Source organism: Triturus cristatus, chromosome 5_2 (assembly GCF_964204655.1).
Source record: "Triturus cristatus chromosome 5_2, aTriCri1.1, whole genome shotgun sequence".
Taxonomy (NCBI): Eukaryota; Metazoa; Chordata; class Amphibia; order Caudata; family Salamandridae; genus Triturus; species Triturus cristatus.
The window spans coordinates 694640319-694667212 of NC_140588.1; the positions used below are offsets into that span (position 1 = coordinate 694640319).

The 26894-nt window shown below is 45.4% G+C and overlaps 1 long non-coding RNA gene across 1 annotated transcript; it reads left to right on the forward strand.

Annotated features, from left to right (window-relative positions):
• Positions 1-6890: 6890 nt before the first annotated feature.
• On the forward strand, positions 6891-21603 carry LOC146829137 (uncharacterized). Its single transcript, XR_014961915.1, has 3 exons — positions 6891-7241; positions 20567-20764; positions 21458-21603. It is a non-coding gene; the product is annotated as an uncharacterized LOC146829137 (long non-coding RNA).
• Positions 21604-26894: the final 5291 nt, after the last annotated feature.

Below are 26894 nucleotides of genomic sequence, written 5' to 3' on the forward strand. Positions count from 1 at the left end.
CACTAATTCTAGTGTACACCTTATATCAGTCCAAACAACCCTTATGGTGATTGGTTGTAAAGTCAACCTTATAGACCAGCTATCCTAGTGGTAGCATGGACAAGAGCAGTCTTAGGCTAAACTCTGAATGGCATGTGAAGCCAGCTGTGATACCATATATGATCCCTTGAATACCAAATGAAAGGACACCACAACAGATATATATATAAAATAAAGTGTATTTATTCTAGTCAAACCCTCAGCACTCTTTATGAGATTAGAGGTAAGTACAACACAGTCTTATTCAAGCATACATTAAGTCACACAGGTAAGTAATACAGTTAGGCCCTAGGGGCCACGCAAACCATATACTAAAGAAGTGGTATAAGGACCACTGTCACGGAAATAGGATAGGCCTAGGCCTAGGGAATCGCTGGGGCTACACTACACTAGCAACAGTTAGGAAGTGGGAGGCCCACAGGATTCAGGTGCAGAGTGGAAACACTCATGCGTAATGCGTAAAAGTCGATAGAATTACTAGCAGTTAGAACTTAACAGTTTAAGGACACTTCTGAAGCAGCTAGAGAGTCGAGACTCGGAAACTAGACCCTAGGATAGTCACTACCCTTGTGAGCACCGAAGTACCCAAGTTACCTAGCCCACGGACTGCGGGTGCATAGATGTGAACTTGCGTCGGATTTTGTCGTGGACTTCTATGGATGCCTGAAGGAAAGTTGCTGACAGGCAGTCAGTGAAGAGTGTCCGGTGGATCCCAAGGCTGGGATCAAGAAGAGAGGATACCTGCAAGCAGAAGGGACAGAGTCAAGGTCACTAGCCAGTGACCACGTGGAACCAGGAAGGAACCAGGCGATGTCGTGAAGATTGCAGGTGAAGGTGAAGCTTGTCGCTGCAGCCACGGGGACCAGGAGACGTCGAGGACGACCAGGACCAGGAGGCGAGCTGTCCCACAAAGGCTCTTGCTGTCGGCGTCGTCGAAGTCGAACTAGAACTCACCAAGCCTTGGCAAGCGGAACCCACGAAGAACGGAGGACTTGCTTCTGGTGCAGACCAGGAAGGTCTGGGGTGCTTCTCTTTTGCAGGGAAGCGGAAGCCAGTCTGGAGGAGCCAAACCAGCAGTGAAGATTTCAGGGAGCATCGTCACAAAGGCCACTAGCCAACGGGCAAGCAACCGGACAGACGCGGCAAGCAGGAAAATGCAGAAGGGCCTCACGTAGGACTCGTGGAGTGTGGGGGGCTGATCTTCGGTGCAGATGGTGCTTGGGGTTGAGGCTTCTCAATCCCCGGTGCACAACTTCGAGGGTACCTCAGAAACTGCGTTGGAAGATACTCGCCACTTTTCCCAGGTAGCCGGTCCCACGTCTCTCGTCGCCTCCACGGATCTCAGCTCGGCTGTGGATGTGGATCAGGGTCGGAGAAGTCTGGAAGTCAAGGCTCTGGTCGGGCTCTGCAGTCGGTCCCTCGTAGAACTTCAGCAAAGCAAAGGGCAGTCTCTTGATGGTGCCTGTTTGCACAGGGTAGCCACTCCTTGGCCACAAGGGAGATTCTTCAGTCTTCTTCTTTCGTCGAAAGTCGAAGGTCCAGAGTTTCTGTTCAAGTTGCAGGTTCAGGATAATCTAGTCTCCTGGGGCCCAGCTACCACTCTTATCCAAATCTGGGGGGCTGGGTTACCTGCTAGGTCACGCCTTATGGGTGGGACCTGGGAGGGGGGTGGTTACACCCCCTTCCCTTTGTCCAGTTTCGTGCCAGGACTGGGGCTGGAGTGCCCCAGCACCGGTTTGAACTGGACTATGCACGGGACACCTTGTGTGCCCCAGGCATGTCTCATTCTTTTCATCCCTCCCTGCCCCAATACACTAAGGCCTGTCTGGGGTGGTGCTCGCACCTCCCAAGGCAGGAAACCTATTGTCCAAGCCTCCCTTGCCGGGATCACTCCCAGCAGCAGGAGGTCAGACTGGTGTCTGTGGCAGCAGCATCCATTTTGTGATGCTGGGGCTCTGGTTAACTTTAACCGGGTAAGTAGGTTACAACATGTCTTCTCCCTCTAGAAGGGAGGGATAATATCCTCATCCCCAGAAATGGGATGGGGGTATTGTTCCAAAGTGTTAGACACCTTACACGACATGTTTTGATAAAGCCAAACCATAGTTACCATAACCGTTTAAGATTATAAGGCACTTTAAGAGTATATGGTAGGCTATATCATAGAACAGCTATAAGGACATGGTTCCGAAAGCTGCAGACGGGCTCAGCTCAGGCTAGAGCACCATCTCACATGTTACCAAGCACTCTGCCTCCAGGATTGTTAAGGCCTGCCATAGGAGTGGCTGATAGGTACACATGTGTCTATATGTAAGTTAGGTATAGGAATACTACACCTAAGCAAGGGGTGATTACACGACCTTGCCCCAGCTGAGTGATCAGCCAGTTGTTTCATAATGGAAGGCCAGGCCAGGGGTGGCATAATACATGCTGCAGCCCCTGGTAGGCCTAGGGTACACCTATGCCCTGGGTACCTAAGGTACACTGTACAGGGGCCAATAAGGTGATCCTATCCAAATGGGTTATAAACCTAAAGTACATAGTATCAATTTAGAGAGAGAACAGCAGGGCTGTGGGTCTGATTAGCAGGCCCACAGCCACATCTAAGTCGAAAACCAGTAAAGCAAAAGCAAAAAGTGGGGGTGAACATAGAAAGCAGACCCTACTCTCCTACACTCTCTTGCTTGCAACTCATATCATAGCACTAACCACTTTTTTTGTCAGACTCTTGGGATCCGGAGAACAACATAGAAATTCTCTGTAGCAGAGTTTGGATGCCTTTTCCGAGGTAGACCCCAACCCCTGTGGGTTTTGGTGTATGGTTGTGGGACTTCCCCCTAAGCCTTTTCCTGGTGGGATGGGTAAGTGAGGAATAGCTTTACTTGGCTACTAAATTGCAGCACTCTGCCTGTGCTTAGATGTTTTAGGGTCAGCGAACGTGGATGGCACAAGATGAGAGAAGGAATCATTGGTCTCTAGGCTCTCAGCATAAAGGTGACACTGGTGCAAACAGAAATATAATGCCCCGAGAGGTCATTCTGCCTAGTTCGTATAAATCAGGTGCTCTGGGCTGCTGGACGTGGTTGGATCTATGAAGGTTTCACAGAAATAGCAGCAGCTACTCTGCAGGTCGTAATATCAGTGGCATTAGCAGGAAGAGAGATCGAACAGCAGGATCTCTATTTCAGTCATAAGCAGGAAAAGATGGTCATCATATTCACTCCTCTCATCAGGGATGCCTGCCATCACAAACAGCAAACGCAAGGGAAAGGCAAGATTCATCATCCAATGGGTCTTGTTTCCTTTCAGGAAGATTACAGAGACACAACAGATCACCTGACTCCAGGATAGGGTGATCCACCTTTGTTGTGGAAGAATTCCATGATGTCACTAACACATCTGACTCAAGATCAAGCAACCAGTCTTTCTGCTGTGTGCATAGAAAGTTCCAGTTGAGGCCTTGAGGTTTCTATGATTGTAATTAATCAATGGTCTTTGCTAGAATTGTGGCCCATCCAGTGTGCTCGCCTGCAGATGGGTGACCTGCGGTTTCCCTGCATCAGAACTGGAGCAGATGTGGAGTGCATGGATCCTTCGGAATAACAGCTGACAAGCTCCCTGCCTTCGCTGGAGGGCTAGTGGTGTGTAGAAATCCATAGTCCTTGCTAGGTACAGAGGTCCCACCATAGCAATGGGCAATCCGGTCCAGAGGTGGAAATGCAAGTCTGTGCCCTTATATGTCCCTGAGGTTCCAAAACAGCACAAATGCAGTATGGGGTACAAAATAAAAACAAGATATTATTAGGGGCACGTGAAACTACAACCTTTTTCTTTTAAAAGCTTGTCATAGTTCTTTAACATGCCTATTACTCGTCTACCGCAAAGCTCTATGCATCATGCATGTTTGGTGTTCACATGACAGCTTGGATATTTATGCCCCTGTTGAGTTGCTTAGTTTCAAAGTTGTGAGGGAAACAGGTTTAAAGCTAATTCTGAAAATACAGCGTGTCTATTTTCAGCGCCCGCTAGCACTTCGAGTAAATATCGCCCCTTTCGGCCTAGTAAGGAGACCCGTTTTAATTCCAATTAGTCTTATGCAGGAGGATGCCGTAATTGGTAGCTCGGGCGGAGCACCTATAAACGAGGAACCTCGTAATCTGGGTGGAAAACGACATCAGTTCAGATAAGAAGCAATGTAAAGACACTCAGCGCAGCAAACACGTAGGCCAGTATTCGAGATACGTCACTCGTCTAATAAATGAATACTTTGCACAACCCATCAATTGTGCGCCCCGGGAACTTGGTAATGGATCTTCTTACAACAATTTGTTTCTGTTAATTCGTGTTGAGAAGATTGTAGCATGTGGCACGGCTTGCATGACATTTTTCTCAGAATATGGGCCGGCCGCATGCCCTTCATGGCCAGTTAGGATGCCGGGGATGCTGGGAGACGCTGCCGGAGGTGAGCGCGCTTATCAGGTTTCACTTGCCGCTGATCAGTCACGTGACAGGGGCTGCACATAACACACGTACGCAGCACAGCTTGTTGCAGCTGGAGGTGTGTCTCAATGGCTTGTCTGTGGCGAGGATTGACGCGCGCTGCTGTGACCGCCTCCTTACTCAGCGTGCACGAATACTGTTCGGGAATTTCCTTAAACATTGAGCAAGTGACCCGCGATAAAAGTGTGCCAGCAAAACCTCGTGCATAAACAGAGGAGATGATGGATAGATTATGATTTGGCAAATGTACATATTTAGCAGCTGATCTCACAAATAAATTGCCACCAAGGACCTAACGAGTTTATCATTAGTCGTCAGGACAGTTGAAGATTTCGTAACTCGCTTTTGGATCACTTCGGATAGCTACACTTTCAGAGTAAAATTCGTATTTAAAACTTTTGCTACTGTCTGAGAATAAACTGAGTTCCTGCCAGATGAGGATTAATTATGTAGTGGAAAGAAGAGCGTTCAATAAGAACGGCTGTGACACATTTGCCGGAATGTAAATGCGGACAGAGTTGCACCCTTTGACCCTGGCGGGTTCTCTGTTTGAGCCATCACACCTGAATATGGTCAGCCCGCAAGTAAGTGTAGTGAACTTGTTGCAGGGGCGCAACTAGACCCGAAGGGAGGAGGGGAGGCGCTAAGACTCTCAGCCAGGGCCGGCTCGAGCACTGGTGACCAGGGGCTGTTCCTCCACTAGGGCGGAGGAGCGTCGCTCCACTGCTTTCTCGCAGTGCGAGAAGCAGAAACATAAAATGGTAATAACTTCTAGGTATTACCATTTTATGTTTGGTTGCGGGCTGGAGAGTGGGCAGGGTTGCTCTGCAACCAGGGAAGGGGAGGAGTGGTGTGCCCACTCCTGAGTGGGCAAAGACTGTTTGGTCGGCCCTCTAGGTCCGCCCAAACCAGTCATGCGTACTCTGTCCTTTCTCCATGCAGACCGCATAGCAGCCTGCATGGAGAACATGGCCTACCATAAGCCGCTGGCTGGGTGGCGTCCCGTCCAATCACACTGCTGCTTGCAGCGTTGTGATTGGCCTAGGAGAGGGAGCCTGGCTGCCTTCTTCCTGTTCCTTGCAGAGGCAGGAATGCAGGAGAGAGGTGCAGTGAAGACGCAGCACCCGGCCGGCGTAAAGGTAAGTTTAATTATTTTTATTTCTAATTATTCTTAAATTAAACCCCAGCGTGACCTCCCGCCTCTCCCCCACCCCCACCCCCAGCCCACAAGCCATGCTGGCTGCGACTGCTGTGACAGCAGTTAGGACAGTCTTTTTTGGCGCTCTCCTCCCCCATTTACTCCTTCTGCGTGAATGCCCCCACTACTAGTCTGCAACAGTGCATCTTCTCTCTCCATAGCCTCTCTTTGACGTACATTTTAATAGTGCTACTCATAGTTTACCCACACTCAGTTCTATGAACTGCGTAGTATAGGTTCTTTGCAGCATGCACATTAACCCTTTGTGCTACTTTACGATGAGCAAAAACTGCAACTAAACAAAATTTGGAACTCTCACTAGTAGGAACATTAATCACCAGTCATCTTGATATTTTTTATTGTTGCATGAAAACTACCCGATACACAAGGAGATTCATGTGCTTTTAAACCAAAAATTATTTTTAAACACAGCCCCCCTCCCCCACCAAAGTCAACGCCAGGTGCAGCTGCACCAGTCTCACTGCCCTAAAGCCAGTTCTTGTCCCAGCAATGGGGCAGGACAAGCATTTCCAGAAATGAGGTTAGAGCTAACCTCATACCCATTATATGAGTAATAAGATCTATGTCATTGGCGGGGAGTGATACTTCTCCCAAATTCCAGCAAGCAAAACAGTTAACAGATTTCTTGTAGATGATTTAAGGAACAGTAGACCAACCCTGAGAATTTTATGAAACTTTTGAAATCATATTTGCTAAAACGACACAGACCCTTATGGGCATTCATGAAATATTCTAGTACTTTCATGGTGCACCAGGGAAGCCTGGCCTTTCCTAAGAGTATATCTCATTTTTTTCAAATGTCTTAAGTCAGAAATGTATTCCACTATACCAAGGTCATCATTTTTTTCATTCTGCCAAGGAGTGCATTCAATAGGACTGTGCCAGAATTTTGCTACTGATACTTCAGCCCCAGCCATGGATACCTCTAAAAATTTCCTCCGGTATACAAGGGTCAGCATTTTGCCATTTACACCCTGTGAAGATTACCCTGTCCCATTACCCTTTGGAGACCATGACCGGACACCCATAACCTCCCCTCACTTACCTTTTTCATCCCAGAAAGACCACGACAAACAGCTCCGATGGCTTCTTCCCTGAAAAAAGAAAAGGAAAGGGTTAATCCTGCTGCCCTGACTCCGATGACATCAGGAGGAGGCGGATTTATCAACACAACAGAGCAATCAGGGGGTCGTGGCGGGAATAAGAACAACGTCATTGAAACAGAAGGCGGTATCAGCAAGGGAAACCCGGAAGACGCCGAGGAACCCAGCGGGACAGCAAGACGACCCAGAGAAGAGCAAGCATCTTTCGCTGCAACGGGCCTGGAGCCCAGCGTGAGCAGGAAGCGGTGCGCCCAAGAGGAGACACCTTCACCTACAGCCAAGTCGGGGGACGAAACTCCAGAGGACTGGAGTGAAGAGTGGAGGTTCGCCCGGGAGATGTGAAGACACCGCCCCAATTCAGGGGAGTTGCGGCTTCTGTGGTACGTGAGCAGGGGGAGTGAAGAAAGATTCAGGAAGAGTTCAGGGAATGGGTAGATAACCGGGTGGGTGGAAAAGGGGTACAGGGACTGATAAAGCGGACGGCCTGCAATTTTACAATATACAACCTTGCTGTTTTTTTCCTTTTGTCTTCCTTTTATTGGCGCATATTTTTTTTCTTCTCTTATTATTTCTTTAATTGGCCTGAAGAAAAAGCCAGACAAACTGCTCAGAAGTTGCTAATTATACAGAAATACCTCTTTTGAGGGAACAGCAGCTTCCCGGGTAAACTTAATGTGAAAAGGAAGCCCGGGTTAGTAACCAGAATGAGGAGAATTAACTCTGCATGGCCACACTTGCTTTCTTCTCCTTTGCACATATCCTAACCAGAACCCTAATCTCCCAAAGAGGGCCCTACAACTTGGCAAAGAGTAGAAGAGAGGGAGAAAGAGAGATGAAGAGATAAAAAGAGGGAGTAGAGAGAGCGCATGACCATCTTTCACTTCACCCAATATCTAGCTGCCAGTCCCGGGTGTGTAATGGTCCCTATCCTGCATCCAGGAACCTAGTATTGTTATACTTACCACCATCTCCCTATCTTCTTCCCTGAGATCCCGGGAAACCCACCACTGAAGGGGGTTGGACCTCAGAAGAAAAAGACAAAGAGAAGTGGAAATAGAGAAAGAAGAACTGAATCCTCCTTCAACCTGTTACACCCATATGAATTTAATTATTGGTTAATAAACCACCAAGATTGAGATACACATCAAGCCTCCTAGATTTAATTTCCGCCCATCCTTCCCACACCCCCCCCCCCCTATAAAATAAGCACAGGACATTTTATGACAAGAGATTCCCCAAATATCAGTTCCACCATTTTGCTATGGATCCACCCCATATGCTAAGAATTGCATGCATCATGTCAAGGCCTTCGGACAGGTGTGGTGGCGCATGTTCAGTGTCCCTGCCATTGGGTTTGACTGGGCTAGCGGCTTTCTCAGTTACACAGTTCTCCACAGCCAATGATGGTGCTTCAATTGAGGCATGTCAGGGCCTGCAATTTGCCATAGGTAACACCTCTCATCCATATTCTCTAGTGTTCTTGCCCATAAGGCAAGAATTACCTCCAGTATTCCAGACCAGCAGTACACTTGCATGCATAACACACATATACTGATACACACACATTCTCTCTCACACTCATTATTACTATATCTCTTGCACACACACACACACTGCCGCTCACCTTTCCATTAGCCAATCTGTTTTTATTGTGTTAGAAAAGGGTTCCCTGCTGATTCTGCTATACCTTCCTTGCCTCTTTAGTGAAGCTTAATAAAAACATATTCTCTATTCAAAAATAATAATATTTTGCCTTGTCAATGTTTGTTACAAGTATGATGTGAATGAAAAGTACACTTCCTTGAAATAGCTGTATGGGGCATATATTTGGTTTCACATGTGGATCAAGCAGTTACAGAATTGGAAATGAACTAATCCACATTCTAACATAATATCATAGCATCCAACTGATCTAATGATATACTTGACTTCTTTGGCAACCATGGATTTTATCCTGTAACACTTTGCATTTTTGTATTTTTGAGACCCAACTTACAATGTAAAACAAAACTACAAGTCCCGGAATGAAGCATTGTGATGAATGGAAAGCTAGGAATGGCTGAAGGTTCTACATGATCCACAATCTATTACCATACCACAAAGCCTCAGCTTTAGACTCCCTCCTCTCACCATCCCACATTCTCAATCCGCTCTCCCCTCTTGCACCAGCCCTGTTGATGCAGATGGAATTAAGTAGGCATCTAGAACTACAGAAAGAGCAGGTATTCTGTGGGTGCCTTTGTACAAATATGTGTATATTCATGATGTGCAGAGTAAAAGGTGTGCTCATGTAAGTTCTGAGTGATGGTGAACAGTGTGAGTGACTGAAGCAAAAGTTGTGTGAGTGAAGGGTGAAAAATGTGCCGATGTGAGTGTTGGGTAAGCTGCATGTATGTAATGTGAGAGGAGGGCCCATGTGAGTGTTGGGTGTGCAGAATGAGAGGGGAGAGTGCAGGGTGGTGTGAGTAGTGTAAATGCAGGGTGAGGGGTGTCCCTGTATGTGGTGCAGGGTGAGCAGCAAGAGTAAAGGGTGATCTGTGACAGTGACTGGTGAATGCATGGTGAGAGGAGTTAGTGCAAAGTGAGTGGTGTGTCTCAATGAGTTCCAGCAGACTATTGTCCCTGCATGCAGGCAGGATGAACAGAGTGGCTGTACAAATGCAGGCTCAGAGGTTCGTCCGTGTGAGTGCAGGGCGAAAGGAGGAAGTGCAGCATGAGTGGTGTGACTCCAGGGTGAGTGCTGATCAGATTTATACCATATCGCAGGTATTTTGATGACCCAGCCAGTATAAAAATGAGCAAAATAACCTAAAGCTTGTATTTTTAGCACTTATTTGTGCATACTTCAAACAACAAATATAAATAGAACTTTTAAATCTGTCCTAGAGCTGCATTAATGATCCATGACTAACAATTAAAGGAAACAAACACAGAAAAGTAATGTTACAAAAGAATACATGCCATTTTATTTACAGCTCTGTTTAGTGTCACGGCGAGGCCTTGCAACCTCCCTAAACAACAACAAATGGCTGGTATTTTACTCTAGGAAAGGTGGTATCCATACTCGTGAGATGCCTTCTGACAAAATGCATTCTCCCACTGTGGCAGTAAAAATAAAATACAAATGTGAGGAATAGGCAGAGTGTGGACCCATGGAGTATTGGAACCAGTGAAAAAACACAAAACCTCGTTAACTAGTTCACAAAGGCATGTAAATGGTCTTTTAAAGACCTGTGGAAAACGTCAGTGTGGCAGAGATGAGACTCCAGACACTACCCAGCCGAGCCCACAGCAGCTCAAGCCGCAGGAGCCTTGGCTGAGACACACAACGCGGGGGCCTAAAGTCCTTTTAGCCCTATGGGAGTTGCACACCTGACTTGATGCAACCCCCTGGCCTCAGTATAACATTACAGTGAACAGCTGGACTACAGGGATGGCATAGATCTTTTCAGATCCTTATTAAGAAAGTCAGCATTTGCAAGTCACAACCTTTAATACCACAGGATTGATACAACTGAATTCAAAATAAATGCTGAATAATAAATGTGAAGTAAAAAAAGAAAATATTACATAATAGGGAGGAACTTATCGATCAGTGGTAGTAACAAATTATAGGGAAGGACACAACATTGCAGTTTTGAGCTTTCATTTAATGATGCAGTGCAGTCTGAGAGTTTTGGTCCTGGCCAGTGGCGTAGGGAAACCTTCACTTAAGCAGCTTAAGTGGGGGGCTGCACTGGGCTCCAGGGGCTGATTAACTGTGTCAAACTAAACATTAAATAGTTGTTAACGGCTTACGTCTTCCTGCAGGTATGCAGATAACGTTCTCAATAATAATACTGTTAGGCAATACGCCGCAGATGGTGTGGTATGTGGGATGATATACAGATAGAAGAATGTACATGAGAGAAATGTAAGAAAAAATTAATGATGAGGCAAAAGATGATTAGATTGAGGAAAGAACGGGAGGAGTAAGGAAGGGTGAAAGGAAGGAAGCAAGGAGGAAAAGGTAGGATGGAAGAGCGAAAGAATGAATGTCGAGAAGACTGAAAAGATGGATGGATAAATGAAAGTACTGATAGTTCAAAGGGTGAATGAATGGAAGGATGACGAATGGGCAGATTGGAAAGATTGAAAGGGTGAAAGAATGGATATATGGATACATGTATACATTGATTGGTGGGTCTGTGAAGGGATGGATGTATTTATGAAAGGATGTATGTATATATGGATGGCGGAATGATCAAAGTATGAATGTTAACCTCTCCTAAGGAGCGTCGGTTTGCGTGCTTCACAAACTCGGTGTGATTAAAGGTATATGTAAAGTGGGGGTATTTTAATTTTCTGGCTACTCCCTTGGTCCTGGCTCACTCACCTGAGCTTTCAGGATGGTAAGTTGAAGTTGGGCCCACCCGGGAGGAGTTCTATAGAGCCCAGAAAGAGTTCCCAGCTCTAGAGGACTTGAGGAAAAACAGCTGAGGCCCAGGCATCTGATGACACCTCTGGAGATCACCTTATCTATGGGGAGAAATACCTCCCATATAGTGAGCTTAACGTTCCTGAGGCAACTTGTGTGTTGGTGGTCCTCCAGTCAGTGCTTAATTTGTAAAATATCAAGTGCAGGTGCTCACATTTTTTGAGGAGGCCACACCCACTTGTCCAGCTCCACCCACTTCCTCCAGAGGCTCCACCCACTTAATTTATTAGTTCCACCCACATCATCAAGCCTCACCACATCAGAGCCTTCTTCTCACTTCTTACGCTCCGCAAAAAGCTAAAGACCTGGCTCTTCATATAAGCACTTCGAGGACCTCCCACCTACACACCTGCCCAAGTGCCTGGATACCCTCTTGGGTGATTAGTGTGCTATACTGCTATACAGATCAATACTACAACATGACATAATTTAAGATATGGGAAGCCTATGACATCAACTTAAAAGTGATCTCAAATAAGAGAATGTATGCAAATCTGAAAATGCAGCTTTCGGAAAGGTCAATAGAGAACTTGAGGTAGTTTTGCAAACTAAAGAGGATGCGCTTATACTGTGCTGTTTAAAAGAAAGGAAGGGATGAAGGAAAGAATACATTAAAGAAGGCAGCCTCAAATGCAGGGTGGAAGGGGGTACTGGACTGAGGAGATAAGTAATGAATGAAAGAAGGAAGAAATAAGAAAATAATTTGAAAAGAAGAACTGAAGGGATAGAAGGAGAATGGAAATCAATGATGTGTGATAGATGAATAGAAAGGAGGAAGAAACGCAGAAGGAAGGGTTGAGGATAAGAAAGGAAGAAATTAAAGAAGGGATGAAGGAAGGAGCAGGAAAAAAAGAAAGTACAAAATGAATGGAGGAAGAAGGATTAAAAGCACCAAGGGAGGAAGGATGGTGATTGAACGAGAGTGTAAGGAAGGAAGAATGGAATGAGGGTGTAAGGAAGCAAGAAACAAGAGGGGAAAGAAGGCATGGCTGGAGGTGCTGAGGGAGAGAAAAAAGGAAAAGAAAAAAGATGCGACAAAGGAAAGAAAGGAGGTCAGGGGAACAGATCCGAGTATGAAAGGTACTGGGCACAGGAGGTACAGAGAGAATAATGACAGTGCAATATTGCAAAGAAATTGGAGGGGAAAAAAAAGATTGAAATACATTTGTGTCCTTAACATACCATGTATGTTTGTAAAGCACATATTCACCAAAGGAAGCCTTGACAATGAATTTAAAATGATGTGAGCCAGCTCAACGGCACAAATGTTATCGACCTCAGGAAGATGAAAGACTGAGTTGCCACACCTAGATTTAAATTTATGACCCTGAGAACATACACTGATTCCTGGAGTGGATATAAAAAAATGTGCAAGAAGGAAAAACATAAGAGGGGGAGTGAGGAAGGAGGAGAGGTCTGAAGGCAAAGATAGATACGGTAGACAAGAAATGTGAAGAGAAGTGAGGAAAGCAGAGATGGGGAGAGCGAGATTGGAGTGGAACAGGATGAGAATGAAAAAAGGAAAGAGGAGAAAGGGAAGAAGAGCAGACTGTGGGGAGTGCGTGAAATGAGAGTGGAAGGGAAAGATGAGAAGGTGAAAAATAAAAAGCAGTTAATGATGGGAGGTAGCGATTAAGAAGAAACGTGGACGTAGGGCGGAAAGTGAAAGAAGAATGGAGAAAAGGAAAGGAGTAAGGTGTGAAGGGTAGGAAGAAAAGCAAATACTGAGGAAAAGCAAGAAAAGAGTACACCTCTCCTTTACTACATTCTATATTTTAACAAGTGTGCACCGAATCATTTGCACAACATTTATGACACTTTAGTCCTCAAGAGGCAACAGTGGTGGAAGAATGAAAGTCATATTTGACTCTTTCAATTCAGCTCCTAAATTATAAATCTTTTTTCAAAACAGTTAACCCTTTCCATCTCATAATAAGCCAATTACATGCAGTGTAGTGGGTCAGAGGTTGCATTTTACCATAAGTGGATTTAATAAAGGAGACGGACAATGGTTTCGGGACAATGGTTTCCGCAGCATACCATTGTTCATTTTGCTTTTGGACACTTTAAATCAACCGGCATGTATGTTTGGATCAATCAGTTTCAGCTGTTGTATTAATTCATCTAGTAATTGAATTTAGTAGAAATGAAATGACAAGACACACTTGCAGAGACAATGCAGCAAGTATGTGAAATTCAAATACACAAATACTTTCCTGCTATTAACTAACCTGCTTCAGCCCACTGCCATCCACATTTTAAATCACAAAGTGCATACACTTGTGATTCTGGATGAGAGTATGCTTTTTAAAAGCGTTCTTTGTTTAGGGTTCTCGTTAGCCAGTCTTTTTAATTTGGTAAATTCAAAAGCAACTTGTAGATTAGAAACGGCCTTCTTTTCCGGTATCTGCTATTTCTTTCAGCTATTTCTTCTAACAAATGTGGACTTCTTATATCCCACAGCTGAACTAGTGCAAACTATCTGTTCCAATGAAAACACTACAAAAATGCACAGAGTCCTCATTTTCAAGGCAAACACACAAATGACAAATTCAGCAATAGCCCTCCCAGTGCCAAAAATGATTTGCTCCTCTTACCTGATCTTTGGGGGATGATGGGATAGTCACATTGTGTTGCATCACCTTGTGCTGACTGGGTTCAGAATGTCCTGCTATGCCTGCTGTCCGGCTGCTCCTCGTAATGCTGCCAGGTCCTGTGCCACGCAATTAGAGTGCTGGCAGTTACTAAGTACAGAGCAGCACGTGCACACTGTAGTTAGTTTTGGGCCATGAGGACTAAGTTCGAAAGCAGAATTACAGACAGCTCTCCAGGTCAGTGCTGATAAAAATGCATGCTATGAGTATGCACTCTTGTTTAATTTCAGAAAGGCAGGGCAGCAAAATAAACCTACAGAGGATTTCATAGCATCAGACTATAAAACCCAAACTGTGACGCAAGCGCAGCTTCTGGCAACCATCGGTCGGATTTCACATGGCAATAAATCTGAAGCGCAGGCCCTCAGCATGAAAGACATGAGATTAATGATGTGCCTTAATGCCGGATATGTATTTATTTTTTGTGCGACACTTGTTGCTTTTTTTGTATTGTATTGTATAATTGCATTTATATAGCGCTTACTACCCCTGACGAGGCATCGAAGCGCTTTTTCTGCGAGTAGCACGCTACTCCGGAACCCATAAAGGATTAGTGTCGAGTTAGTATAGTAAAATATGAAAGTAATTTGAGTGGTGGATAGGTTAGTCAGTGATTTGGATTCAGAAGGATAGCAGAGGGATAGAAGAGGGAAACAGGTTAGTATTTACATAGCGCTTGTTACCCCTGATGGGGTGTTAAATCACTTTTTTCGGCGAGTAGCACGCTACTCCAGAACCCATAAGGATTAGTGATGATTTAGCATAGTGAAATATGAAAAGTAATTTGACTGGTGGATATTAATCAGTTATTTGGATTGAGAAGGATAGAGGAGGGATAGAAGAGGGAGAAGATTTTCATTTATATAGCGCTGGTTACACCTGATGGGGTGTTCAAGCATTTTTTGGGGGGTTTTTGGCGAGAAGCTACTCCGGACTTCTCATCTCGAAAAGGTATGCACATCAACACTCTTGCCTGGGGTGCCCGGAAGAGTGTAGTCAAATGGAATCCTAAGCCGCATATCAGCATTAAAGGTTTGGGCAAGCCTTAACTCTTGTGGCCAGTATACAAAAGAGCTATGGTCCGCCAATACATCTGCAACCATTTCCTTTGTCTTGCTAGGTTCAACTTCAGACCACTGCAGTTCATTCAATCAAGAATGGGCAACATGCATTGCAACAAAATTGATAGACAAGAACTATTTCTCAATTTATTCAGAAGAAAACATATTGGTAGCCACCACACATGTAGAAAATGTGTCACAGAACAGGAGAGACCTTTCCTGTAATGTGCGCTTGAAAGTGGAGGCAGCGCAGCAAACTAAAATGTAAGGAAAAAGAAATGGCCCACGATAAACAATACTTGCATAGGCCTACCTCTAACATGGCCCAGGAGTAAGGCATGGGCAGTCTTAAATCGGGCAGATAGACCAGAAAGAACTCAAGCGGACATGGGCAACATTCAGATGTGTCAGAACTGTCACTCAGCCAGATTCAGCTACTCAATGTGAATGAAGCCCAGAAAAGCATTCGCCTCAAAATCCCTTAAATTTTAAACTTATTGGAAATGTACTTTGCTGTCCAAACTGTTCAGAATGTCAGCCCAGGGTTCGGAACAGGGCTTCTGTAGTAATAAACCCACCTAGAAGCAACGTTATTGAAACAAGATAAAAGATGTTATGATTAGCAGCAGGAGGCTTGAATAGCCATCCATTTTGAAACCAGAATGGCTTTGCATGCACTCGTTTTTGCTCTTTCTCCTGTCTTTGGGTAGGACTGAATTACGTTTGCTTGATTGGTAAAGCAGAATGTTAACAATAATGTATACAAAAACACACAGGAAAGGGCTTCTGGCACACCTTCTTCTGACAGTGCACTCAGACTGGAGATGCAGGAAAATCTTAGGTCTCACTTAAGACAGCTGTGCACAACAACGTACCAGGATCTTCAGCAAAACTGGGAAGAATAGCTTTTTAGGACGTGCAGCTTTCTTTCTAGGAGATATTACAATGTTCCACACTGAAGTTTCCGCGTGAACCTATCAGAATTCAGATGAATATGTTATCTGCTTCAAATAGCTCTTTCTGCGAGTAGTTGTCTCATGTTACTGAGCAGGGTGCGATTCAGGATGGTCGACAACTCTTGCAAACAAGTTTCATCGCAAGAAGCGCCAAGAATTATTTTGGTGAAGTCATTTTGGAAGGCACTTCTCTAACACGGATTTGTCACTTTTCTGTTCTTTGCTGTATTTGGGTGTCAAACTGGTGCGGAGGTGAAACCTTTTCCCACAGTGTCAACGTGCAAAAATGACAAAATAATGAGGTAATACTCTCCCTTCCCCGGCCCTCACGGGTGAGTAGCCACGCTTTACAATCATGCTTGACTGATACAAATGCTAAATACACTGAGTCAAACCCTGAGTTGCACCAAGTACGTGTCCATGTGCACGAAGTTATTCATAAACTGACACTTTAAAAACTTTATCTTACAAGAAGCAGCAACTCAAAGCACGTGTAAACGAAGCAAAGGAAAACTGTTCTAAAAAATTATACTTCTAAACTACGTGAAAGGGCCCGAACAAATAGATTACACTAAGCAGGAAATAAGCGGCCCAACTAAATCGCGATGAGGGTGTCAGGGAAAAATATCGGGAATGCTTGTAACATAAGGCATTTCACGCCCAGTTTCACAAAATAACACTTTATTCACGGTATTCTGAGAATCCCGATAGTGACTGCACCATGTTACCTCTCTAATTGTGAAGCAGTAAATCCAATCTATGAAACTCATACCTTCTGCTTTGATCATGGGCGCTCGTTTAAATTCACTTCTGCTGGAAGTTTTACATTATTGTAAAACATTTGACCTGCAGTACTGCACAATTCCAGCCTGCCTTGCCTCAGTTCAGCCAAAGGCCCGCCCTCGGCAGTTCCCCAACGGAAATGAAAACATGTTCTTTGTGGAAGGCAGGCACGATCTGCTGACGTGACATCACTAACGTGATGAACGTCATGATGTCGATCTTTTAACATGCCTGGACCGGGGTGGGCCTCCGTAAGATGACATACCAGGCAGAAAGAGCAGAAGAGCAGGAATTAATTTTTAATAATTACCGGGCCCTCTGCTGGAGGGGAAAGATCGCATAGACCCGGCCCTGTGATTTATGTGCCGGTGCTGAGCACCGGAAAGCACCGGCACAAATTAAGCACTGCCTCCAGTGGGTCTGGCTCATGATATTCCCCTGGCAGGACATCTGGGGCAGGACAAGACCTGTGTCAGGTTTGTCACCCACTTTTGTTTAGGCTTGACGAAGACAGCCTTATATGCATTCTGTAGGTCATATCCCACTTGTCAGGCCAGTGGGATGTTAGGGACAAGGCTAAAGGCTCCACTAGTTCCCTTACCTGTCACTGGTACCCCATCTGAAAGGGTTGGCACTGTTGGACCTCTGGACCCCAAGACTGCTTTCGGCAACAGGTATATCCTAGTCACAAGATACCCAGAGGCCTTACCTCTGAGGTTTGTGACTACATCTGCAGTAGGTAGGCCCTGATGGAGATCTTTGCCCAGGTGGGGTTCCCCAAAGGATTAGTGTCTGACAGAGGCACAAACTTCATATCTATATACATGAAGTCAATGTTTATTTGTACTTGAAAACTCGCACAAAACTCAGAGGCATCAAAGCGCTGCCCGGAGGCATCAAAGGGCTTTGGGATGAGTTTTTGGGTGATTTATAAGTTCTCCGCACCCTATCACCCTCAGGCCAGTGAAAATGTTGGGAGATTCAACAAGATCTTGAAAGGCATGATTTTGGGCCTGGCTGAGCCCATGATGTGGAAGTGGGATGTCCTCTTATCATGCCTGCCTTTTGTCTACAGGGAGGTCCCACAGGAGGGGGCTGGGTGAAGCCCATTTGAGCTCCTCTATGGCCACCTTGTTATGGGACCTCTCATTTTGGTGAAGGAGGGTGAGAGCAAGCTCCCAAGATGACCCCTGATCAGCTCTGGTATGACCAGAAGGCCACTCTGGCCGAGTTTCAAACCTATAGTGCCCTCCAAGTCCAGTGGTCAAGGCCTTATGAGGTAAAGGAGGGAAAAGGGGAGTTCACATACTTGGTGAACCTCAAGACCTCCAGTAACCCTTTAATGGTACTCCATGTCAATTGCCTCAAACATACTATGATAGGTCTGAAGTCACCATGCTCTTGGTTACAGATGATGGGGTGGAAGAGGGCAGTGAACCTCTCCTTGACCTCCTATCTTCCAAGGAGCAGTATGGGTCAGTGGAAGGTATCACTCTCTCCCCTATCCTGACTACGGAACAGCAGAGGGACTGTCGCCAGTTCCTGGGGCAGTTTGCTCTCCTGTTCTTCCTCACCCCAGGAAGTGGCGGGTGGTGATAATTAGAAGTGGAGGGACACCAGAGTAAAGTGTATTTTTTAACACAGTGACAGGCACTATTATAAATGCCTTTAGACTTGATGCCAAAGCTGTCAATCATGGCTTGTTAACAGTGTTTTATTTATTAGGGGCTATGATTAATAGCTCTGAACTTGAGACTGGAGGCTGTGCCAGTTTCTTACCGTGCCTGTCAGTGGATCAAAAAAGTAAATAATAATAAAAAGGTTTACTTACTCACAAGGCCTTATCCTCTGTGCTCTCTTTTGCAGTCCCAGCATGAGTCTCGGAGCCTCAGCCAACTCCGCTCTACCACTTTAGAAGCTGCTCTCATGCTGCTGATAATGTTAAGCAGCATGAGAAAAGCACCAGGTTTGGTTGTAGCGGGCTGGCTTGATGCTTCTTTAGGCACTCGGGACCTGTGCCATCTTGCCACCCAGCTGTCTAAGACAGCTTGGGTTGCATATGTTTAAAGTGAGCATGTCAGGCTGGCCATTGCAAGATAGCTGGCCAAAGTGACATGCACACTTTAAACAGGAGTGGGCGCCATTCGTCCCCTGCTGCAAATCAGCAGCAATGGCTCCGCACTGACTCTTGGCTCAGGCTGAGAGCAGCACTGCAAAATAAAATGGTAATACATTCATTTTATTACCATTTTATTTTTCACGTCAGATTCTTATGAAGCCGGGAAGGGGGACACTCCTCTGCCTAAATGAAAGAAATGCCACTGACTCCAGGGCTCACTCGTGTGTTGCCATGACATTGACACAGGGAAAAGTATGCCTGTGAAGAATACAATTTACAGGCTATCTATCAAGATGAGGGCTAGCTTAAGGAGGAGGTGTGCACAATGCTTGAAGTTGGGGTGATTGAGCACTTCAATAGTCCCTGGTCAAGCCCAGTGGGGCTGGCACCCAACACTGCCCTGTGTGCCATCCCAGAATTGAAGTTATTTGTGAATGTATGGACTCAATTTAGTTACTATAACTGATGCTCACTCTATCCCATGAGCTGATGCGCTCATTGACAGGCTGGGAGCTGCCAAGTTCCTGGGTAACCTTGATATGACATCAAGGTACTGGCAGAGTGTCCTTACTGAGGGGGCTAAAGAGAGGTCTGCATTCTCTGCCCCAGAGGGCCCTTTCATCTTAAGGGTGATGCCCTTTAGATTGAAAATGCCCCTGCCACCTTCCAGAGATTGGCCAACATGGTCCTGGGTCGGGGCCTTCAGCGCTGCCTACCTGTATGACATAGCTGTCTTCAGCTCCAGCTGGGAGGATCACCTGTTTCAGCTCCAGAAGGTGCTTCAGGCTCTGCAACAGGCAGGCCTAACAATCAGTGCCAGATAAGGCATGGTTCTAGGATAGGGTGCTTCTGGGATGCCTAGTGGGAGGGGCAAGGTGCACACTCTCCAGGCCAAGATAGAGGCTTTCCAGGCATGGGAACCCCCTAAAACTGAGACTGAAGTGAGGTCTTTCCTAGGCCTCACTGAATACTCTAGTGCAACGGCACCATTGTAGCCCCCTTAACTGAGCTGACTTCTAAGAAGCAGCCCAATAAATTGATCCAGACAGAGGCCTTCCAGAAAGGTTTTGATTTCCTCAAAGAGGCCATGGGTATAGCACTCATAATCAAGGACCCTGACTTCACCTAGGAGTTTATAGTGCAGATATATGCTTCAGAGCATGGCATAGTGGCTGTATTATTGTAGTTCAATGAAGAGGGTCTAGGCCAAACTGTAGCCTTCATCAGTAAGAGGTTTCTCCCCGGGGAACAGAGATGGAGTGCTGTTGAACGGGAAGCTTTTGTTGTGGTCTGGGCTCTGAAGAAACTGAGACCATATCTGATTGTGGCTCTGTTCCAAGTTCAGACAGCAGTTCAGTTTTTCTGTGCACTCTGATATCACTACTATCCAAAAGATTTTATGAACAATTAGTTGTGTGCTGAACGATAGGATTGAACTTTCGTGTTTTCTTTGAACAAGAAACACTGCTTTGAAAATGCTTTATTGTTCTCTGTATCTGCAAACACTAATCACATTAGCATTGTTATGTGTATATATTTGTCATTTATTTTCATTCTCATTTTGATTTACCTCACTTTCACCTTATTGCTGGAGTATTGTTTATTATATTTGTTTAGGATGTTTTACATGTATTACATTTATATTCGCTTTTCAGGCTGGGTGGTTTGATGGAGCACCGAGCAGCGCATCACATGGAGAGGGAGTGATAGTGGATAGGTCGATTCCTATCACGTGCTGAGTTTATATTTTTGAATCCAACCCATTGGTTGATTCCGGACATGTGAGTGTATCGAGGAGGTTGCCTCTCTCGGAGTTACACACTACGCGTTAGTGCCGCAAAACGCTTGAAAAAGTAAGTTAACATTGAATTACGGGCTAATTTGAAGGTCGTTGCACCATGGTGTTTTTAAATTTCCGTTTTTCAAAGTCCCGGTTACGAAACCTTTATGCTTATGCCTTAAATGCTCGTAATGCTCACGCATACAACATCAGGTATGCTTATGCCTAATACGCCTGTAATGCTCACGCATATAACATCATGTATTCATTTTCTTGTCATTCACAGAGATTAACGTGGTTTTAATCCTGCTTGTGAGGTTGCCTTACTTGAAGTTAGCTTGCATACCAAGTTAACATCGCATTAGGCGACATTACGCACATGTTCAAGGGCGTGTCAGTATGGGTTGAATTTTTCTGTTAGCCATGGTGGATTTAAATTCACGGTTAGGAAACTCACGTGGTAATGCTCATTACGGTGGATTTAAATTCACGGTTAGGAAACTCACACGCTAATGCTCATTACGCCCATAAAGCTAACGCGTATAACATCAGGTAATTTTACTTGGTATTTTTCTGTTATTCATGGATGTGAATGTGGTTTGTTCCTCACACGTGCTGATATCTAGCTTACATACTTTTTTGTTTTTAGTCATTTTCGCAGTTCATGGTGCAATATGTAGGGTAATACACTACTGATGTTAATGTCATGTTTGAATTGATTTTTTTTGATACTCACTCATCTGTTTTTTCTGTATTTATCTTATAGACCCCTGATGAAGGGTCGACAAATGACCCGAAATGCATTGGGTGTGTTAAAAGAGCATTTTTTGATGAAGTCAAGAGCAATGAATCAATGAATTTAATTGCTAATGAAGTACCTTTGATGAATGAATAAATTCATGGAACAACCTGAGAAGAAGTCTATGAATGTTTTTGAAAATTCTTATGATATTTAGTGAAGAAACATTGAGTTTCACGCAAAAGTGCACGCTTCCAAGGGACTGATTCATCTGACCCACGCAACCAAGTTCACACAAATTAGGGCTGAGAATCCCAAACGGAAATAGACTTTACCCTGGAACACCACCCTAGGTCAGACCACTCCACTGCTGATGGTCTCTCTAGGTTCTTCCTCCTCAGGGATGAGAACTTCCATGAGGGTGGATACTGCCCCCCACTTTCAGCTGTTAGACCTGATAGCTGTTAGGATAGTCTTCCCCCAAGCTTTTTGCGTTCTTACCTCCTGTTGCTGAAATTTGTTTTTCTTGGCTTTAGGACTCTGTGGACTTTACCACCGCTAACCAGTGCTAAAGTACTTGTGCACACTCCCTAAAATATGCTTACACATGATTGGCACATTTAATTTATCTATAAGTCCCTAGAAAAGTGGTACAACATGTACCCAGGCCCTCGAAATTAAATGGTACTAGTGGGCTTGCAGCACTTATTGTGCCACTCATTCAAGTGGCCTTTTTTAAATGTCTCAGGCCTGCCATTGCAACCTGTGTGCAGTTTTAAACTGCCAATTCGACCTGGCAATATAAACCTTTGGCCAGGCCTGAAATTCTCTTTTTAATACATATACATCAGCCCTAGGTTGGCCCTAAACAGCCCATAGCGCTGGGTGTAGGGTATTTAAAAAGTTGGACATGTACTTTTAAGTTTTACATGTCCTCCTAGTTAAATCTCTTAGATTCATTTTTTACTATTTTGAGGCCTACCTTTCCCATAGTATAACTTTGGGTTACCTTATTACACTTAGTAAGTGATAACATTTGATTGGGAGCAGGTAGGAATGTCAAGTTTACACCCAAATGAACTGTAATTTATAATCCTACTTATTGATAAAATCAGATTTTAAGTCACAATTCTGAAAATGCTACTTTTAGAAGGTTGGCATTTTCCTTGGTCACACGACTAAGTGTAGATGGCAGTTGACCTCCCATTCCTCCCAGCCAGTGTGACAAAGAGTGACTAGATGCTGACAGGAAGGGCCATCCTGCCAAGATGGGAGGGTCAGGGTTGTTCTCTGCGCTACTTATATGAGATGAGTAGGAAGGAAATTCCAGAACCAGATGTGAGGGGGGAGAAATTCTAATGTTTTGGGCTCCTTGCAACACTGAACGGGCCAACGGGCCAGATATTGCCAAGATCCTGCCAGCCATGATGAGTGGCAACGCGAAGCTCTAGTGAACCCTGATCTTTGTTCTACATCTACCACCAGCAACTACCGGACTCGCGTAACAGCAATGACAGCCTGCTGTGACCCTCAATGTGAACATTTACTAACGACCCTCTATGATGCCTGTTGAACTTGGCCCTTTTTGGCTAAAGTTCCCTAAACTTTTTGCTTTCCCCCTAGACCTTTTTTCTGACATGGTGTTGCCAACTTAGATGTTTTGGGCACTTTGTCACTGCTGATCAGTGTCAACGTGCCAGTGCTCCCTGTATAAAGTGTAATGGTAATTGGTTGTCCTTGATTAATATGTTTGCCTTACTAGTAAAGTCCCTAGTAAAGTGCACTATGTGTGCCAGGGCTGGTAATGCAACTGCTACTAGTGGGCTTGCAACACTAACTGTGCCACCAACACAAGTAGCCTTAAAGAGGGAACTCGGGCCTGCCATTGCAGCGCCTGCGCGCAGTTTGTTAAACTGCCATGTTGTTCTGACAAGTGCACCCACTTGCCAGACCTTACCCTTCCCTCTCTAGGCAAATCAGACACCCCTATGGTAGGTCCAAGGTACCCCCTGGGCACGATGCAGTGCATGTGAAAGGTAGGACATGTACTAAGGTATGTACCATGTCCTGACAGTGAAATAATCTCCATTTCGTTTTTTCACTGTGGGAAGGCCATCTTGCCCATAGGATAGAATGGGGAGGCTGTGTAATATGTTTTCCAGCCTATCTTCCCAAAGGCTTAAGCTGGAGAGGTGACGTTTGGTGTGTCTGAACTCACAATATAACAACACATCTTTTTATGAAGGTGGTTTTTGCATTGTGTGTTTAGAAGCCACTCTTTTAGAAGTGGCTGGGAGTTGTGCTCTAACATTTCTGTGTGTCTCTGCCTGGTTGTGGATTGACTGTCTGGATCTGAAAGTGATAGGATCTGGGGAATGTCTTGACCCAGGGGAGGAGGTGAGAGAGCAACAGGCTGACCTGCATCTGGAGTGTAGGGGGAGGGGTAGCCCCTAGAGGTGAAGAGGCCTGGGTTGCTGCCATAAAACAATGGTCCCATCTCCTGCTGAGTGATTGAGAATCCGGACCCCACTAATCAAAGGAAGAAGGTGTCACTGGCAGGGAAGCACCTAGAACTGGTTTGAACAGGGGGCAGTGCACCCCTGAACACAAAGACTTCAAAGACATTTAGGGGTATAACTATGAGAGCTGAAGCCCCTGAACTTTGGAGATATGGATTTATCAAGATTGAATAAGACTGAAGCTACTTCGTGGTCAAGAGGAACCTTTAACAAGGAAGAAACAGCTGAAGAGACTGAACGAAAGGACTGACCCTTGCTGTGTGTTCTGGGGCTGGCCTGCAGTTTGCTACTTTAACCAAGGAGAGGCTAAAGGAACTTTGCTGTGTGCTGTGTTCCTCTGCTTGAAAGGACTTTGCTGTGTGCTGTGTCCGGAAGTAACTTATCCCCAAGGGCCCGAGGTGAGCTGGCTCGCTGTTGCGGGAACTCAGGAACACAAAAGTTTCCAGGAGAGTCTCACCAAAGCTGTGTGCATGTGCTTTTTGCAGCCCAAGACCCTCGTAAGAATTGCCCTGTGATTGTGGGCACCTGGAGTCCAAGCGAGTCTCAGCAATGCTGTGTGCGTGTGCTTTGTGCAGCCTGAGACCTTCGTGAGGATTGCCTTGTTATCGTGCACCCGGAGTTCAAGTGAGTCTCAGTGACGCTGTGTGTGTGTGTGTGCTTCGTGCAGCCTGAGACCTTTGTGAGGAGTGCCCTGTGATCGTGCACCCGAAGCTCAAGTGAGTCTCAGCGACACTGTGTGCGTGTGCCCTGCTGCAGCCTGAGATCTTTGTAGTATCAGCGGCCCGGACCGGCAGCCCCGGAGGAGTTGAGCCGCCGGACTGAGCCCGCTGTTGCCAGGGTGGGACCTCGAACCAACCTCGTCGAGGGAGAGCCCGAGTCCCACTGCCCGGAATTCAAAAAGATTGCATCGGAGGTCCAAGTCTCTGGAAGAGGAGAGGAGAGCGAGGTCGCACCCCCCAGGTAACTTGTGTCGGAGCCTGGAGCAGGGTGCGGGCCTGGAGGGAGACGCTCTCGGCCTTTTTTCATTCCTGCAGTGCGAGCCTCTGCTTCGGCTCGTATCGCAGCCCGTACTTGCCAAAGGAGTGGCAGTACCAGGGCTGGAGTGCGGAGCTGCACTTTTTGTTTACATCATACCCGTGTGGGGGCAACTGTTGACAGACGCTGACTGCGAGTCAGCACGAGTGGCGGCGAGACCGCCTAAGGCACCGTAATCGGTGCTGGAGTGTATTACGCATTGCATTATTTCTGCATAATGAGCTGCCTGATTGTCGTATTACACATTGCATTATTTCTGCATAACGAACTACCTGATTTGGGTATTACGCATTGGATTATTCCTGCATAACGAACTACCTGATTAGTGTATTACACATTGCATTATTTCTGCATAACAAAGTACCTGATTGTTCCGTTACACATTGCATTATTTTTACATTGCAAAGTGCCTGGTTCTAGCATTACAAACTGCATAGCATTGCATTAGGACTGCAGTGGAACGTTTACAAGTGCTCATTAATATCGCCAGAACTTACAAGGGCTGGCTGGCCTAACAACCAGCCAGGAGGAATATTACAAATACGCATATGTTGGTTTATATCGTGTGGTCTTATCGTATATCTTTTTATATAAATCTACACTCGTTTTTAAGAAACTCGTGTGGAGTTCATTTGTGGTGTCATCATTGGGTTGCTGTGAGCATGGTTGCAAATACTTTACACATTTGCCATGAAGATAAGCTTGGCTGCTCGTGCCAAGCTACGGAGGGGGTGAGCGGGGACTATCTGAGAAGGTTTCCCTCCTTTCCCTGGCGTGGAAACGAGGGTGCCTATTTGGCCTAAGGTACCTACCTCAGGCAACCAGGGATCCCGGGTCTAACAATGCCCAACAGGATCTTCATGCTATGGTGATGACCATTCTTAATGCCTGGCCTGCTGCTTGTGCTACAGTGATGACCATTCACAATGCTCTTCTCACTCATTGTGGCCTGCTCCACCACGAACTGGACTTTTTGCACCAGACTTTGAAAAGGTTCCTTTTTCAACTGGACTAACCTGCTCCCTCTATCTGGCCCATACTCCATTGTAGTTGGCCAGAACTTGCACTTTCCCCTGATCTAGTAATGCCTGTGTTTTTATGTGCTAAACATACCTAAATATTTGAAATTGCATTCATCTGGTTCTTCTGATTGGAGTTTTGTTGTTTTGGTCTCTTAATTTTATTCTACTTCTCTGAATTGGTGTGGGATTTTTTTGTGTTATTTTCACTTCATTGCTGTTTGTGTGTTGCATAACTACTTTACACATTGCCTCGAAGGTCAGCCTGACTGCTTGTATGCCAAGCTACTAGAGAGTTAAGCACAGGTTATTAAAGTGACCTTTGTGGTTCACCCTGATAAGGATTGTGATTGTTGCTTGAGAAGGATTTTCACCACCAATCAAAAACCTAATTTTTAACAGTCACCTTCAAAGTGGCACTGAGATGCTATCACCAGCAGGTTAGAGAAACCAAAAAGAAGACCCTAGAAGGGCATATACAAAACAGAACCCACAGATGCCAATAGAACTTAGTGATTATCAAAGACTTCGCTGCACCTGCTTCCACAACAAAAAACATCATCCTGTCGCAAGATTTCTGCAACAAGCTGTCAGAATTCTTCAGCAACAAAATCATACACAACAATTTTGACCCACAGCCGCACACCACTAACCTCAAAACCAGCCTACCTACTGAAGACCTAGGAAACAACCTGGCTACTGGGAAAACAGTATCCACAAAAGAGACAGCCAACATCATGGGAACCATCCACTACCCGCCCCCAACAGACCCCTACCCCCACCACATCTTCAACATGGGTACCTCCTTATTAAGCGAAGAGCTCATGCACATCCTGAACTCCTCCATCACCACGGCAATGTTCCCTGAGCCTTGCAAACACTCAGCTGTAA